The following is a 17,978-nucleotide window of genomic DNA, read 5'->3' as shown; positions in this document are numbered from 1 at the left end:
CGGCGACGGGGGGCGGTCGCGGGCGGCAATGGTGAGGTGGCGAGCGAAGACGACAAGAGCGGCAGGCCGCGCTCGGATGACGACGGACGGACGGGCGGGCCCATGACGTCAGTCACGGTGTTTTTAAATTGTTTTGGGCTGCCTTTTCAGTTTAATTTTGGGGGTTTCATGATGTCACAGTAGAACACCAATTTTTATGGGAAAAAGAATAACCTAGCAGATGTCTCTGCAGAGAGATGTCTGTTGACCCATCTAGCAGATGATCTTTCTGTCCAGAAAATTTTCAGTTGCTTCACATTGCAAGGGTGCTGTTGAGGCGATAAAAAAAAAGGAGCGGAGCTGATTTCGGTTCCATCGTTCAATAGATAAAGGATAGGGCTAGTCTTTTTAATTCTTGTTTTTTAAGTCATGAATTCAGAATCTCGAATGTTGGGGCTCATAATCTGTTAGGGTTCGGCCGCCATGTTTGGTTAGGGCAACCTAGCAATCTTGATTTCGTCTTCTGTAAACATTTGTGACGATGTAATAAAGTTTTGTGAGACTGTCCAAAAAAAAATTCTAAACTTGTCCTGTAGCTCATTTTATAACAGTTTTTTAATTTGCTTTGGTTCACCTTCCTAAACCTTGAAAATGGTTTGCTTCACCCTTTTTTGTTCTCATTAAACTGGTTTAGCCTGTTGACATTTTTTGGTCCTAGCCAACAGTATATCACAAAATTTATCATCCTTTTGTCGTGTCATCATTTTCTCACTCACAGCTAAAACAAAAACATGATGTTTTTTTTCTCTCAAACCGTATCTCAATTTTAGCTATAGTTTAACCCGACTCGTTAATGAATTTTTCTGATCTATATATTATTTGAACAATAGTATAGTTTGCTTGAACAACTAATTTGAACTCGAAACTAAAGCAAGTTTCACTTAATCGGCATGTCAATCTTATCCAAAATTTAACCATATTGGCAAATAATTTACAAATCTTTTAAGAAGGGTTGTGCTTCTTGCGGCTTGAATTTCAAGTTCAAAATATACGTTCAAAACTCAACATGGAAAAATTTGAGCAAATTCCAGTCGATCAAGCTGCAAATTCTCAACTAAAATTTACATGTGTTTTTAGAGGTACCTATTGCCCGACAAAGACATAACTGAGATAAACTAAACCATTTCAAAGTTTGTGGTTGCAAAGTGAACCCTTTAACAAGTTTGAGGGAAGTTCTCTAATGTTCACGACCTTGCACTGTAAAATTGGTCTCAACACATTTGTAGCACGGTTCCATTATAAAAGAACAAGACCGATTACTTTTGTCTCGACTAAAGAATATGCTATTCCGCCATCAAAATTACCACTGGCTATCTTTAGTTTTCAATTTGTTTTTTTTTTCTTCTATCTTCAGTTTTCAATTTATGCGCGAACGACCTAAGAGCCATTGTTTTTTTTTTCTTCGTTCTTCTTCTGCAAGATGCTTTCTATTGCAAAAACAATCTAACCTTTCATGTTGCAAAAACAATTCTGCAATATGAGCTATGTGGCCACAACACAATCTTTGTTGAAAAAGAAATCTATAGATGTTTCCGCTGTTAAAAAAAAATCTGCAATATAGTCCTTGTTGTAATAGTTAGGATGCCCGTTTGACAAAAAAAATGAAATAAAGATAGAAGCAAGCAATGAAAATTTTAATTAAAATAACTGTAGTTTCAGACCACAGCGACGAGCTGAGCCAGATGGTAGACGCCTCCGGTTCAAAATGCATTGGTCACATGTTCGCATTAAGCTTCAGAGTAACTTTGACCTTTCACCGCTATAGGATGGCAAAGAGACTCAGAAGCTTAATGACAAACAAGTGGCAAACAAATCTTGATAGAGGCTGCACTCGATCTCATTTAGCCAAACCTGCGTGGGAGCGGGCCGCGGCCCCTCCTCTTGTAGCATTCTCCGCGGACTCCTCCGCCCTCGCTAGGCGAGGTGGTACTAAACAATCTGATGTCGCTGACGCGCGCGGCAAAGCCAAGAGACGGACGTGCTTGCGTAACGGGCCTGCTGCTTGACCAGGCCGAGCTCAGCTCCGCAAATCTCTGCAGGCCGGGACGCTGCCTATTTCCTTTCTTCGTTTTTTGTTTTTTCTTTTATTCAATAATTTGGGATATAAAAAAAGTTCCTAATTTTCATAAAACTATCACGATTTCAAAAAATAATATTCATGATTACGGAAAAATGCTCTGGAATTCCAAAGCTGTTCACGAATTTGTAAAAAAATGTTCACAAACTTTAAAAACATTCATGATTCAAAAAAAATGTTCGCCAATTTGAAAAATGTTCACGAATTTGGAAAAAATGTTCACGATTGAAAAAATCTTCACTAATCCGAAAAATGTCCACGAATTTGAAAAAACTGTTCATGATTCAAAAAAAATGTTTGCTAATTCTAAAAATGTTCACGAAATGAAAAAAGTTCATGATTTTGAAAAAAGTCTTTAGTTTAAAAATGTGAAGTAATATTAAGTAGTATAACGCGGAGTCGACGACCCGGCAGCGGAGGCGGGAAACTAGCGCGCGGGGAATAGCGGCAGCTCGCGCGGTAGATTTGGCGTGCCGCTTCACGCGCGCCTATAAAATGCGGCGCTCGCCACGCGCTCCACCACATTGCCACGCGCCCATCCCCTCACTACCTCGCCGCTTCCATCGCTTTCTCGCCGCTTCTAGCGCCCCGCCACCATGCCGCCGCGCCGCCGGGGATCTTCAGGTTACCGCGTCGTCCGGGAGTGCCCCAAAGGTTGGTACTCCGCCGAGATCCGGTTCGGCGACGTTCGGCTCGGCCTCGGCACGTTCCGTAGCGCGTACGACGCGGCGGCGTGGCGCCTAGAGAGGCCTCCGTCGCAGATGAACTTTTGGGGCGTCTACACGCGCGAACATGCACATGCCGTCGCCTCTCCGCCTCGTCTGATCACGGACCAGGACCGTGTGGACCACCTTCGACTGCAGCGCCGCCTCCTCGTCGCCGAGGAGGACGAGCGAGCCATGGCGGAGTGGCGCCGACGCCACCCGGAGGACATCGCCAACGAGCGCGCCTACTGGACGGAGAGGACGACAAGGCGCCGCGCGGAGCGGGTGGACCCGGCATCGGCGGAAGGCACTGGCGATATCGCAGTGCGATATCGTTGAAGCAGGTGGGAGGTTGTGTTGGGGAACATAGTAATTTCAAAAAAAAATCTACGTACACGCAAGATCATGGTGATGGCATAGCAACGAGAGGAGAGAATGTTGTCCACGTACCCTCGTAGACCGTAAGCGGAAGCGTTATGACAACGCGGTTGATGTAGTCGTACGTCTTCACGATCCGACCGATCCAAGTACCGAACGTACGGCACCTCCGAGTTCAGCACACGTTCAGCTCGATGACGATCCCCGGGCTCCGATCCAGCAAAACTTCGGGGATGAGTTCCGTCAGCACGATGGCGTGGTGACGATGATGATGTTCTACCGGCGCAGTGCTTCGCCTAAACTCTGCGACGATATGACCGAGGTGGAATATGGTGGAGGGGGGCACCGCACACGGCTAAGGAACGATCCATAGATCAACTTGTGTGTCATGGGGTGCCCCCTGCCCCCGTATATAAAGGAGCAAGGGGAGAAGGCGGCCGGCCAGGGAGAGGCGCGCCAAGGGGAGTCCTACTCCCACCGGGAGTAGGACTCCCTCCTTCCTTGTTGGAGTAGGAGAAGGGGGAAAGAGGGGGAGAGGAGGAAGGAAAGAGGGGCTGCACCCCTTGTCCAATTCGGACCAGAGGGGTGCTGCGCGCCTCCTTCCTTTCGGCCTCTCTCCTCAATTCCCGTATGGCCCAATAAGGCCCATATACTCCCCGGCGAATTCCCGTAACTCTCCGGTACTCCGAAAAATACCCGAATCACTCGGAACCTTTCCGAACTCCGAATATAGTCGTCCAATATATCGATCTTTACGTCTCGACCATTTCGAGACTCCTCGTCATGTCCCCGATCTCATCCGGGACTCCGAACTCCTTCGGTACATCAAAACTCATAAACTCATAATATAATTGTCATCGAAACCTTAAGCGTGCGGACCCTACGGGTTCGAGAACTATGTAGACATAACCTAGAACTATTCTTGGTCAATAACCAATAGCGGAACCTGGATGTCCATATTGGCTCCTACATATTCTACGAAGATCTTTATCGGTCAAACCGCATAACAACATACTTTGTTCCCTTTGTCATCGGTATGTTACTTGCCCGAGATTTGATCGTCGGTATCCAATACCTAGTTCAATCTCGTTACCGGCAAGTCTTTTTACTCGTTACGTAATGCGTCATCCCGTAACCAACTCATTGGTCACATTGCTTGTAAGGCTTATAGTGATGTGCATTACCGAGAGGGCCCAGAGATACCTCTCCGACAATCGGAGTGACAAAACCTAATCTCGAAATACGCCAACTCAACATGTACCTTCGGAGACACCTGTAGTACTCCTTTATAATCACCCAGTTACGTTGTGACGTTTGGTAGTACCCAAAGTGTTCCTCCGGTAAATGGGAGTTGCATAATTCTCATAGTTACAGGAACATGTATAAGTCATGAAGAAAGCAATAGCAATATACTAAACGATCAAGTGCTAGGCTAACGGAATGGGTCATGTCAATCACATCATTCTCTAATGATGTGATCCCATTAATCAAATGACAACACATGTCTATGGTTAGGAAACATAACCATCTTTGATTAATGAGCTAGTCAAGTAGAGGCATACTAGTGACTATATGTTTGTCTATGTATTCACACATGTATCATGTTTCCGGTTAATACAATTCTAGCATGAATAATAAACATTTATCATGAAATAAGGAAATAAATAATAACTTTATTATTGCCTCTAGGGCATATTTGCTTCAGTCTCCCACTTGCACTAGAGTCAATAATCTAGTTCAGATCATCATGTGATTCAACATCAATATTCACATCTGTATGTGATTAACACCCATAGTTCACATCGTCATGTGATCAACACCCAAAGGGTTTACTAGAGTAAATAATCTAGTTCACATCGCTATGTGATTAACACCCAAAAGAGTACTAAGGTATGATCATGTTTTGCTCGTGAGAGAAGTTTAGTCAACGGGTCTGTCATATTCAGAGCCGTATGTATTTCGCAAATATTCTATGTCCACAATGCTCTGCACGGAGCTACTCTAGCTAATTGCTCCCACTTTCAATATGTATCCAGATTGAGACTTAGAGTCATCTGGATTGGTGTAAAAGCTTGCATCGTTGTAACTTTAACGACGGGCTCTTTTATCACCTCCATAATCGAGAAACATCTCCTTAGTCCTCACTAAGGATATTCTTGACCCATGTCCAGTGATCTACTTATTAGATCAAAATTGTATTCCTTTGCCAAACACAGAGCAAGGTATACAATAGGTCTGGTTCACGGCATAGCATACTTTATAGAACCTATGACTGAGGCATAGGGAATGACTTTTCATTCTCTTTTTATTTTCTGCAATGGTCGGGTCTTGAGTCTTACTCAACTTCACACCTTGTAACGCAGGCAAGAACTCCTTCTTTGACTGTTCCATTTTGAACTATTTCAAAAATTTATCAAGGTATGTACTCATTGAAAAATCTTATCAAGCGTCTTGATCTATCTATATAGATCTTGATGCTCAATGTGTAAGCAGCTTCACCGAGGTCTTGCTTTGAAAAACTCTTATTCAAGTATCCTTTTATGCTATCCAGAATTTCCATATCATTTCCAATTAACAATATGTCATCCACATATAATATTAGAAATGCTACAGAGCTCCCACTCACTTTCTTGTAAATACAGGCTTCTTCAAAAGTCTGTATAAAACCATATGCTTTGAACAACTCATCAAAGCATATATTCCAACCTCGAGATGCTTGCACCAGTCCATAAATGGATCGCTGGAGCTTGCACAATTTGTTAGCACCTTTGGGATTGACAAAAACTTTCTGGTTGCATCATATACAACTCTTCTTTAAGAAAACCATTAAAGAATGCAGTTTTGTTTATCGATTTGCCAGATTTCATAAAATGCGGTAATTGCTAACATGATTCAGACAGACTTAAGCATAGATACGAGTGAAAAACTCTCATCGTAGTCAACACCTTGAACTTGTCGAAAACCTTTTGCGACAATTCTAGCTTTGTAGATAGTAACACTATCAGCGTCCGTCTTCCTCTTGAAGATCCATTTAATCTCAATGTCTCGCCGATCATTGGGCAAGTCAATCAAAGTCCATACTTTGTTTTCATACATGGATCTTATCTCAGATCTCATGGCCTCAAGCCATTTTGCGGAATCTGGGCTCACCATCGCTTCTTCATAGTTCGTAGGTTCGTCATGGCCTAGTAACATAACTTCCAGAACAGGATTACCATACCACTCTGGTGCGGATCTTACTCTGTAAGACCTACGAGGTTCTGTAGTAACTTAATCTGAAGTTTCATGATCATCATCATTAACTTCCTCACTAATTGGTGTAGTAGTCACAGGAACAGATTTCTGTGATGAACTACTTTCAAATGAGGGAGCAGGTACAGTTACCTCATCAAGTTCTACTTTCCTCCCACTCACTTCTTTCGAGAGAAACTCCTTCTCTAGAAAGGATCCATTCTTAGCAACGAATGTTTTGCCTTTGGATTTGTGATAGAAGGAGTACCCAACAGTTTCTTTTGGGTATTCTATGAAGACGCACTTCTCCGATTTGGGTTCGAGCTTATCAGGTTGAAAACCTTTTTCATATAAGCATCGCAACTCCAAACTTTAAGAAACGACAACTTAGGTTTACTTCTAAACCATAGTTCATACGATGTCGTCTCAACGGATTTAGATGGTGCCCTTTTAACGTGAATGTAGCTGTCTCTAATGCATAACCCCAAAACGATAATGGTAAATCAGTAAGAGACATCATAGATCGCACCATATCCAATAAAGTGCGGTTACGACGTTCGGACACACCATAACGTTGTGGTGTTCCAGGTGGCGTGAGCTGTGAAACTATTCCACATTGTTTTAATTGAAGACCAAACTCGTAACTCAAATATTCGTCTCCGCGATCAGATCGCAGAAACTTTATTTTCTTTTTACGATGATTTTTCCACTTCACTCTGAAATTCTTTGAACCTTTCAACTATTTCAGACTTATGTTTCATCAAGTAGATATACCCATATCTGCTCAAATCATCTTGTGAAGATCAGAAAATAACGATACTTGCCACGAGCATCAACACTCATTGGATCGCATACATTGGTATGTATTATTTTCAATAAGTCAGTAGCTTGTTTCATTGTTCCGGAGAACGGAGTTTTTAGTCATCTTGCCCAAAAGGCACGGTTCGCAAGCATCAAATGATTCATAACCAAGTGATTCCGAAAATCCATCTTTATGGAGTTTCTTCATGCGCTTTACACCGATATGACCCAAACGGCAGTGCCACAAATAAGTTGCACTACCATTATTAACTTTGCATCTTTTGGCATCAATATTATGAATATGTGTATCACTATGATCGAGATCCAACAAACTATTTTCATTGGGTGTATAACCATCGAAGATCTTATTCATGTAAACAGAATAACAATTATTCTCTAACTTTAAATGAATAACCGTATCGCAATAAACACGATCAAATCATGTTCATGCTCAACGCAAATGCCAAATAACATTTATTTAGGTTCAACACTAATCCCGAAAGTATAGGGAGTGTGCGATGATGATCATATCAATCTTGGAACCACTTCCAACACACATCGTCACTTCACCCTCAACTAGTTTCTGTTTATTCTATAACTCCTGTTTCGAGTTACTAATCTTAGCAACCGAACAAGTATCAAATACTCAGGGGTTACTATAAACACTAGTAAGGTACACATCAATAACATGTATATCAAATATACCCTTGTTCACTTTGCCATCCTTCTTATCCACCAAATATTCAAGGCATTTCCACTTCTAGTGACCATTTCCTTTGCAGTATAATCACTCAGTTTCAGGCTTTGGTCCAGCTTTGTGCTTCTTCGCGGGAGTGAAAACTTGCTTGCCATTCTGCTTGAAGTTCCCTTTCTTTCCCTTTGCCCTTTTCTTGAAACTAGTGGTCTTGTCAATCATCAACACTTGATGCTCTTTCTTGATTTCTAGCTTCGTCGATTTCGGCATCACGAAGAGCTCGGGAATCGTTTTCATCATCCCTTGCATTATAGTTCATCACGAAGTTCTACTAACTTGGTGGTGGTGACTAGAGAATTCTGTCAATCACTATCTTATCTGGAAGATTAACTCCCACATGATTCAAGCGATTGTAGTACCCAGACAATCTGAGCACATGCTCACTAGTTGAGCGATTCTCCTCCATATTTTAGCTATAGAACTTGTTGGAGACTTCATATCTCTCAACTCGGGTATTTGCTTAAAATATTAACTTCAATTCCTGGAACATCTCATATGGTCCATGACGTTCAAAACGTTTTTGAAGTCCCGATTCTAAGCCATAAAGCATGGTGCACAAAACTATCAAGTAGTCATCATATTAAGTTAGCCAAACGTTCATAACGTCTACATCTGGTCCTGCAATAGGTCTGTCACCTAGCGGTGCATTAGGGACATAATTCTTCTGTGCAGCAATGAGGATAAACCTCAAATCACGGATCCAATCCGTATCATTGCTACTAATATCTTTCAATACAATTTTCTCTAGGAACATATTAAAATAAACATATGAAAGCAACAATGCAAGCTATTGATCTACAACATAATTTGCAAAATACTACCAGGACTAAGTTCATGATAAATTCAAGTTCAATTAATCATATTACTTAAGAACTCCCACTTAGACAGACATCTCTCTAGTCATCTAAGTGATCACGTGATCCAAATCAACTAAACCATGTCCGATCATCACGTGAGATGGAGTAGTTTCAATGGTGAACATCATTATGTTGATCATATCTACTATATGATTCACGCTCGACCTTTCGGTCTCCGTGTTCCGAGGCCATATCTGTATATGCTAGGCTCGTCAAGTTTAACCCGAGTATTCCGCGTGTGCAACTATTTTGCACCCGTTGTATTTGAACATAGAGCCTATCACACCCGATCATCATGTGGTGTCTCAGCATGAAGAACTTTCGCAACGGTGCATACTCAGGGAGAACACTTCTTGATAATTAGTGAGAGATCATCTTAAAATGCTACCGTCAATCAAAGCAAGATAAGATGCATAAAGGATAAACATCACATGCAATCAATATAAGTGATATGATATGGCCATCATCATCTTGTGCTTGTGATCTCCATCTTCGAAGCACCGTCGTGATCACCATCGTCACCGGCGCGACACCTTGATCTCCATCGTAGCATCGTTGTCGTTACGCCATCTATTGCTTCTACGACTATCGCTATCGCTTAGTGATAAAGTAAAGCAATTACAGGGCGTTTGCATTTCATACAATAAAGCGACAACCATATGGCTCCTGCCAGTTGCCGATAACTTCGGTTACAAAACATGATCATCTCATACAATAAAATATAGCATCACGTCTTGACCATATCACATCACAACATGCCCTGCAAAAATAAGTTAGACGTCCTCTACTTTGTTGTTGCAAAATTTTACGTGGCTGCTACGGGCTTAGCAAGAACCGTTCTTACCTACGCATCAAAACCACAACAATAGTTTGCCAAGTTGGTGCTGTTTTAACCTTCGCAAGGACCGTGCGTAGCCACACTCGGTTCAACTAAAGTGAGAGAGACAGACACCCGCCGGTCACCTTTAAGCAACGAGTGCTCGTAGTGGTGAAACCAGTCTCGCGTAAGCGTACGCGTAATGTCAGTCCGGACCGCTTCATCTCACAATGCCGCTGAACCAAAGTATGACATGCTGGTAAGCAGTATGACTTATATCGCCCACAACTCACTTGTGTTCTACTCGTGCATATAACATCAACGCATAAAACCTAAGCTCTGATACCACTGTTGGGGAACGTAGTAATTTCAAAAAATTTCCTACGTACACGCAAGATCATGGTGATGGCATAGCAACGAGAGGGGAGAGTGTTGTCCACGTACCCTCGTAGACCGTAAGCGGAAGCGTTATGACAACACGGTTGATGTAGTCGTACGTCTTCACGATCCGACCGATCCAAGTACCGAACGTACGGCACCTCCGAGTTCAGCACACGTTCAGCTCGATGACGATCCCCGGGCTCCGATCCAGCAAAACTTCGGGGATGAGTTCCGTCAGCACGACGGCGTGGTGACAATGATGATGTTCTACCGGCGCTAAGCTTCGCCTAAACTCTGCGACAATATGACCGAGGTGGAATATGGTGGAGGGGGGCACCGCACATGGCTAAGGAACAATCCGTAGATCAACTTGTGTGTCATGGGGTGCCCCCTGCCCCCGTATATAAAGGAGCAAGGGGAGGAGGCGGCCGGCCAGGGAGAGGCGCGCCAGGACTCCCTCCTTCCTTGTTGGAGTAGGAGAAGGGGGAAAGAGGGGGAGAGGAGGAAGGAAAGAGGGGCTGCACCCCTTGTCCAATTCGGACCAGAGGGGTGCTGCGCGCCTCCTTCCTTTCGGCCTCTCTCCTCAATTCCCGTATGGCCCAATAAGGCCCATATACTCCCCGGCGAATTCCCGTAACTCTCCGGTACTCCGAAAAATATCCGAATCACTCGGAACCTTTCCGAACTCCGAATATAGTCGTCCAATATATCGATCTTTACGTCTCGACCATTTCGAGACTCCTCGTCATGTCCCCGATCTCATCCGGGACTCCGAACTCCTTCGGTACATCAAAACTCATAAACTCATAATATAACTGTCATCGAAACCTTAAGCGTGCGGACCCTACGGGTTCGAGAACTATGTAGACATGACCTAGAACTATTCTTGGTCAATAACCAATAGCGGAACCTGGATGCCCATATTGGCTCCTACATATTCTACGAAGATCTTTATCGGTCAAACCGCATAACAACATACTTTGTTCCCTTTGTCATCGGTATGTTACTTGCCCGAGATTTGATCGTCGGTATCCAATACCTAGTTCAATCTCGTTACCGGCAAGTCTTTTTACTCGTTACGTAATGCGTCATCCCGTAACCAACTCATTGGTCACATTGCTTGTAAGGCTTATAGTGATGTGCATTACTGAGAGGGCCCAGAGATACCTCTCCGACAATCAGAGTGACAAAACCTAATCTCGAAATACGCCAACTCAACATGTACCTTCGGAGACACCTGTAGTACTCCTTTATAATCACCCAGTTACGTTGTGACGTTTGGTAGTACCCAAAGTGTTCCTCCGGTAAACGGGAGTTGCATAATTCTCATAGTTACAGGAACATGTATAAGTCATGAAGAAAGCAATAGCAATATACTAAACGATCAAGTGCTAGGCTAACGAAATGGGTCATGTCAATCACATCATTCTCTAATGATGTGATCCCATTAATCAAATGACAACACATGTCTATGGTTAGGAAACATAACCATCTTTGATTAATGAGCTAGTCAAGTAGAGGCATACTAGTGACTATATGTTTGTCTATGTATTCACACATGTATCATGTTTCCGGTTAATACAATTCTAGCATGAATAATAAACATTTATCATGAAATAAGGAAATAAATAATAACTTTATTATTGCCTCTAGGGCATATTTCCTTCAGGTTGATCTTCGCGTCAGACAACGAACGTTGGGAGGACATATGGATCGATACCTCGGACAACACCAACAAGGATGAGGATGATGATGAGGACTCGGAGTAGTTCTAGCTGCACCTAAAATAAAATTCAGTTTGATGGATTTAAAAATCTTTAATCAATGTTATACATTACAACATGCACTCTTCTTGAACCCCGGTTTTTTTGTGATAAGAGCCAACGTGCACTCATTAATCAATGTTATCATAAAAAATCTTTAATCAATATAATGATCCATATGTCGCACTCTTATCACGCGAACCCCGGTTGGCTCGGCAGCCGTGCCACCTCACCTTCACCATCTTGCCTTGAAACCCACAATTTGAGGAGAGGAGGGGGGGGGGGCTTCAACGCTGATGGCACACGAAATGTTGTCAGATCCGACGGACTACCCCCCGATCCAGGTTCGCGTGCACGGGCAGGGGTGGGAGGTAGCTTGTGGATTGATGAGTTCGACAGATTTATCCTATCACACATTATATTACAAAAACTCTCCACGAGAGAAGACATCTCAACAACTCCATCTGCACTGGTCTTGACAAACAACATGCTATCATCTGCAAAAAACAAGTGGCTTACTGGTGGTGCCGATGAAGCTACTTTGATTCCGTTGAGGACTGAGATGCGATGATTCATCTATGTTTTTTAAGAGGCACGAAAGGCACCCCGCTGCTATTAAGAAGAAGTATGGGAAAATAGACAGGTGAGTATCCAAAAGGGAAGCCCATTCCCACCGGGCTCATGGACCAGCTGGCCTGCCAGTGGTTCTGCTTTTGTTGGGTCATTTATGGCATGTAGGAAGAGCCCAAGCTTGTGCTGTGAGTTTTGAAAAGGGAATAGATTGTGATTTGGGACCATTGCTTTACATGAACCTTCTTAACTAAGATTTTTTTCTTCTGTTTTTTGAATTGTTTGGATTGCCTACCACATATGTCACGTGGTTTAACTAAGATTTTCTTATTATACCCATTTTACTTTTTTTGTTCACCCGGTTATTCCATCTAGCCAATGTGTATCACAATAATTTAGATCCTGACAAACATCAACAAATCCTACGATTACATAATTTGTTTTGTACAAATCCATCTAAAGTTGCATAAAAATGTGCAACAAATTAATTAACCAACTATTAGATGAAAATTGGTGTCAAAGTTCTTTTCAGGCAGATGATAATTTTGTTACCTACTCCCTCCGTTCGGAATTACTTGTCGCAGAAATGGATGTATCTAGACATATTTTAGTTCTAGATACAATCATTTCCGAGACAAGTAATTCCGAACAGACGGAGTAGGTTTGAAGAAGTTAACAAAGTGCTCTCCTCATTTCAAAATGCATTGCACACTAGAGTTGACTTTGTTAGATTTGATTAGATTCATAGAAAAACTATCAGCATCTACAATACCAAATCAATATCATTAGAGAGAAATGATTGTTTCAAATTAATCCTAGAGAAATAATGTGAAGTAATGTTAAGTAGTATAACGCGGAGTCGACGACCCGGCCGTCTTCCGGCGAGGCGACGACCATGTATATATATCCACCTCTTCTTGTTGTGGGTTTTAATTAATGTGGCTTGATTGCAGTAGTACTAATTAACGTCTTGCTAGTTGGTATACAGTGTAGCTAGTCTGGTGCCATGGCGGCCACCACGGTGGCGGGTTTGGCGACGGTGGCCCAGCTGGCTTTGTACGTCCACGGGCTCGTCACGAAGATTACCAGCGCGGCGGAGACGGCCCGGCAGAACAAGCTGGAGTGCCAGAACCTGGCGCGCCGCGTATCCGTGATCGGCGACCTGCTGGTGCAGCTGCAGGACCCGGGGGTGGCGCAACCGCTGGCCGGGCTGGGCGACACGCTCCAGGAGGCGCACGATCTCGTCGTTGCTTGCCAGAAATGGAGCGCGCGCCGGAAGTTCTTGTACGCCGACGACCAGGCCGAGAGGTTCAGGGAAGTCAACCGCAGGATCGACTCCCACCTCATCCTTATCCCCTTGCTCAGCCACATCTCCATTGCCCGTCGCCTCGACCAGGTCGTTCCTCCGAATCCCACCAGCGTTCTTCTACCGGCGGCACCACCAACAATGGTTGCTGCATCTGCTATGGCTTCAGGCTCCGGCTCGCGCTCTCCGCAGCTGCAGGTACGTACAGATCCACGGTCGGAAGAACCATTTTCATCTTGTTGGTTTTGCAGCTTAATTAACCCATCGTCTTCCATTATCCATAGGAGTCTGCGATGGTCCAGTATGTGAGCTCGACGTATGTACCCGTGGAGTTCGCGTCGTCGGAGATCGCCTTCTTGACCGGAAACTTCGGCCATGTGCTCAGCGAGGACGGCTCCGCAACGGTGTACAAGGGTCGTCTTCACAATGGCCTGGAGGTGGCGGTCAAGAGCCTTAAGAATCACGGGCCGCAACGCCACGAACAAGAGGCGCGTTTTTTTTTTTTTTGAAATTGTTTGGATTGCTTATCACATGGCGGAGCTCGAGACCATCTGCCACCTCCGTCACGACCACCTCCGTCATGACCGCATGTTCGTTACCAGTACCAGCAAACGAGCAACGGCACGCTCAGGGACCACCTGATGCAGGGCGGAAGCCGCGGCTCCGCCTCTGCGTTGCCGGTGAAGTCGTCGTGGAAGGCGCGTGTCCAGGCGCTGCTGGGCGCGTCGATGGCCGTCGACCACCTGCACCGCGTCGCCGAGTCACGGATCATCCACCGCAATGTCAGCTCGTCCAGCATCCTTCTGGACGAGAGCTGGGCGGCCCGCGTGTCCGGTTTCTCTTGCGATCCGAAGAACAGTTTGTACATCTCCACGGGTGTCAAACCCATGAAGTGTTGAAGAGCTCGTGGCCCCTCCGGATTAAATTCCCACAAGCGGAGGGGCGACGTTTGCAGGGCAGCAGGCGCCGGATCAACATAACCTGTACCACTACGGCCAGATTGATCTCGCTTTCTTGGAGGCCTCGAATCCGGTCCTGCAACAGGGGAACGTCCTTGGACGACCCCCAGTCACGCCCCTTGTTGACCCATGACGTCAGGCGCTGTGGAGGGCCCGAGCGGAAGATGGGCGGCAGCCTCTGCCTGCTGCCCCTGGGAGCGGTGATATAGAACCACTCCCGTTGCCACAAGCCGAGCTCCTCCTGAAAAGAGCCCTCGGGCCATGGAGGATCGGCCCTCTTGCTTATAACCGCCCCTCCGCACTCTGCCTGACGCCCCTCAATCATCTTCGGCTCCACATTGAAGGTTTTGAGTCACAAGCCGAAGTGGGGGGTAGTGCGGAGGAAGGCTTCGCAGACGACGATGAATGATGAGATGTGAAGGATAGACTCCGGAGCCAAGTCGTGGAATTCCAGCCCATAGTAAAACATGAGCCCCCTCACGAATGGATCCGTCGGGAAGCCTAAACCCCGACGGAGGTGGGACACGAACACGACGCTTTTGCCACGCTCGGGAGTAGGAATAACTTGCCCTCGGGCAGGCAGCCTATGCGAAATCTCGTAGGTTAAGTACCTGGCGTCTCTTAGCTTTAGCACGTCCTCTTCCGTGACGAAGGAGGGCATCCACCGGCCTCGTAGGTCGGGGCCGGACATTGTCGAAGATCGAAGGTAGCCGAATATGGAGCCTTGGGTGTTGAAACTCGGGGCAAGGGGCGGATTCGATAGAGGATTGAAGGAAAAGAACGGGTCTTGGTCTCATTATAAAGAGGGAGAATACCAAGAGCCGTCCCCGTGACCGTTTGGAACCCGCCTTCGATGGAGGGGGCGTGGTAACGGGCGCGGTTGGGTTACCCATGTCCGTATTGATGGGAATCCTGGAATAAGGGGAACACGATCTCTGCTTCGACAAGACGTGCCAAGGAAACCGCCTCGCTAAGTGCGCTGAGGTGGTACAATAAAAACAATTCGAGTAAAGGCTTGGTAATGGCGTGACGTCACGCCACAAAATACGTCAGCAGATTGAACTTGTGTAAAATTATTCTCTCTACGGTGGTACGTGGAATTTATTTTTGCAGAGCCGGACACTACCTTGATGTTCACAATCTTTTATAAATTATTCGGAGGAAGAACCCGCCTTGCAATGCCGAAGACAACATGCGCGCCGGACTCGTCGTCATTGAAGCCTGGTTCAGGGGCTACTGAGGGAGTTCCGGACTAGGGGGTGTCGGGATAGCCGAACTATCATCATCGACCGGACTCCAAGACTATGAAGATACAAGATTGAAGACTTCGTCCCGTGTCTGGATGGGATTTTCCTTGGCGTGGAAGGCAAGCTTGGCGATACAGATATGTAGATTTCCTACCATTGTAACTGACTCTGTATAACCCTAACCCTTTCCGGTGTCTATATAAACCGGATGGCTTTAGTCCATAGGACGAACAACAATCATACCATAGGCTAGCTTCTAGGATTTAGCCTCCTTGATCTCGTGGTAGATCCACTCTTATAACACACATCATCAATATTAATCAAGCAGGACGTAGGGTTTTCCCTCTATCAAGAGGGCCCGAACCTGGGTAAAACATCGTGTCCCTCGTCTCCTGTTACCATCTGTCTAAACGCATAGTTCGGGACCCCCTACCTAAGATCCGTCGGTTTTGACACCGACAGTAGGCAAATTACAGTACACGGATTTACAAATCTGATTAAACTTGTCTATTGTAGTAAAAAAGATCCATCAAGATGCGCCGATCCATGCAAGGAGCTTCATCTGATCTTGGGATTCTTTGCAGGTATCTTCACATCATCACACAATAAGAAATTGTGCAGATCGCGATGTGGAGAAGCGAGAGGACTTCATTTAGCCTTCCTGCAGTGTACCTTGACCTCTTATCCACCGGAACCGGTGAGCACCCCGATGCCACCCATTTTCACCATAGTGTCAACGAAGTCGTCGAAGATTGTTTGGGTGTATTTTATCTAAGCGGATGTAACCAAATGCCATCTTAACTTTTTAATTTCAGGTTTCATTTTCATAAGAGGCTTATGTTTCTCATATGACACTTATATTGATAAGCTCGAGAACCATGCTTATAGACACCGGGTGTGAGGATTCATGCACTCTCATTTTCGTCAATTACTTATATGTGAGAGTGAAGGTTGGGTTTCCATTTTTTTCTGATAAGACAAGCGCCTTGGGCTCCCGATTTCGTTAGTGAAACTGGCCCTAAGATCTAGCAAAAAACGAAGTGCCAAATAATCACAAGCTTCAAATTCTCTTGCGTTGCAAATTTGCGCCCAACCAAGTGTATTCTTCGTGCAGTTCAAAAAGAAGTGTACTCTTCGTGCAAAGATTTTTTAGCCTATCTAGCTCAGAGTTTTGGCCACCGAATCCCAAGAAAATAACCGGGGAGGCGGGGGTTGCCAAAAATTACCGAGCTGATACCGTTCAAAATTTTCAAATGAATTTTGAATTCAAATTTATTTGACCTATGTACAGATATGTGTTATACTCAGATTAATCGGGAAGTAGTGTCGAAGGTTTAGTGAGGAGGGGCATATTGACCATTGTTGGTTTCTTGTTATGCTAATATTTCTGCCCTAGTTAAATAATGACAAATGTACGTACCTGCACCATTCAAATTAAAATTTTCAAAAACAATAAAAAAATGGTCGGTACGTACATTTCTTGTGGGATAGCAAAAACCACGGTAACTGCACGGTTACCGAATTTCTCAGGTGGTAATCAAAGCGCTGATCGAGCTAGCCACGGCCATTCAAAACTAGCAAAGATAAACTCTACCAAGACATCAAGGATATTGAATTTCTGAATCAATTGTATATTCGGTATTACTTTCCAAATTTTGATATTGAGTTGATTAGCTAGCAATCTTCTGAAATTTACTTTATATTATTCTCCAAAGTACGATACCGAGTATTTATATGCCAAATATTCCCAATACTTATTATTGGATCAATTTTAATTGACATTAATCATTTGCATTTGTGTCGATTTTTCTTGTATAGCAAAAGATATGGAATTCTTTGCGGGGATCAAAAGATCTGGACTTGATCCATCTGTGCATGCGTTCATATGGGGTAATTAACAAGGCCATAAATAGCAAGATTTAACTGCATCCACAGATAATGCACTGCTGTTGCTCCTCCTGCCTTGTCTTTCGGTTGAGTCAAGGATCTGAGAAGCTAGCAAACACGCCACCTTGTTCTTCTCAAGAACAAATCAGTTACCCTTTGCCTATATATATTCACCTCGCCATCTCCATCAACTGAACCATCTCTCCA

General features: G+C 44.5%; 1 pseudogene; it reads left to right on the top strand.

Annotated features, from left to right (window-relative positions):
* The first annotated feature begins 13,378 nt into the window (after positions 1–13,378).
* Positions 13,379–16,785, top strand: LOC119361312 (annotated as a pseudogene).
* The last annotated feature ends 1,193 nt before the right edge of the window (positions 16,786–17,978 follow it).

This window comes from Triticum dicoccoides, chromosome 2B (assembly GCF_002162155.2).
Source record: "Triticum dicoccoides isolate Atlit2015 ecotype Zavitan chromosome 2B, WEW_v2.0, whole genome shotgun sequence".
In the NCBI taxonomy this organism is placed as follows: domain Eukaryota; kingdom Viridiplantae; phylum Streptophyta; class Magnoliopsida; order Poales; family Poaceae; genus Triticum; species Triticum dicoccoides.
The sequence above is the reverse complement of the archived record's forward strand: the minus strand, read 5'-3'. Positions and strand labels throughout refer to the sequence as shown.